This window comes from Fragaria vesca, unplaced genomic scaffold, assembly GCF_000184155.1.
Source record: "Fragaria vesca subsp. vesca unplaced genomic scaffold, FraVesHawaii_1.0 scf0510787, whole genome shotgun sequence".
Classification (NCBI taxonomy): Eukaryota; Viridiplantae; Streptophyta; class Magnoliopsida; order Rosales; family Rosaceae; genus Fragaria; species Fragaria vesca.
In genome coordinates this window covers 1-1,112 of record NW_004441258.1, presented here as the reverse complement: position 1 = coordinate 1,112, position 1,112 = coordinate 1, and the positions used below count along the sequence as shown (strand labels likewise).

The window sequence follows — 1,112 nt, the reverse complement described above, 5'->3', positions numbered from 1 at the left end:
ACAATAGGCATCGCGATGCGAAGAGCTTTACTCGGAGAAATAGAAGGAACATGTATTACACGTGCAAAATCTGAGAAAATACCACACGAATATTCTACCTTTGTAGGTATTCAAGAATCTGTACATGAAATTTTAATGAATTTGAAAGAAATTGTATTGAGAAGTAATCTGTATGGAACTCGTAACGCGTCTATTTGTGTCAAGGGTCCTGGATATGTAACTGCTCAAGACATTATTTTACCACCCTCTATAGAAATCGTTGATAATACACAGCATATAGCTAACCTAACAGAACCAATTAATTTGTGTATTGAATTACAAATCGAGAGGAATCGTGGATATCGTATAAAAACGCCAAATAACTTTCAAGAAGGTAGTTATCCTATAGATGCTGTATTCATGCCCGTTCGAAATGCGAATCATAGTATTCATTCTTATGTGAATGGGAATGAAAAACAAGAGATACTTTTTATCGAAATATGGACAAATGGAAGTTTAACTCCTAAAGAAGCACTTCATGAAGCCTCTACGGAATTTGATTGATTTATTTATTCCCTTTTTACATGCAGAAGAAGAAAACTTACATTTCGAAAACAATACAACACAAAGTTACTTTACCCCTTTTTACTTTTCATGGTAAATTGGCTAATCCAAAGAAAATTAAAAAAGAAAACACATTGAAATATATTTTTATTGACCAATCAGAATTGCCCCCCAGGGTCTATAATTGCCTCAAAAAGGTCCAACATACATACATTATTGGACCTTTTGAATAACAGTCAAGAAGATCTTATGAAAATTAAACATTTGCGCATAGAAGATGTAAAACATATATTGAATATTCTAGAAATAAAAAAGCATTTCGAATAAATTTAATTTTTTTCTAAGCTTTTGTCTAAAAAGATAAAAATTTGTTTTAAATCTTTAGCACAATCCATATATTCGGAATAGGTCCAAAATAAAATTGAATAGATGTATCTAGGGAAAATTCACTTTAAAGCGACGATTCCCTAGATACACATATCGTAATCTATTTTTATTTAACAATCAAATCAATTTAAAAAAGACCTAAAGTTAGGGACTTATCAATAGGTAGTGTTGCTCCAATACCC

General features: G+C 31.2%; 1 pseudogene across 1 annotated transcript; it reads left to right on the top strand.

Annotated features, from left to right (window-relative positions):
* Nucleotides 1-3: 3 nt before the first annotated feature.
* On the top strand, nt 4-987 carry LOC101295290 (annotated as a pseudogene; the record flags this gene model as incomplete). The annotated part of the gene is made up of 1 exon (XR_185396.1): nt 4-987. The product of XR_185396.1 is annotated as a DNA-directed RNA polymerase subunit alpha-like (transcript).
* Between the last annotated feature and the right edge of the window lie 125 nt (nt 988-1,112).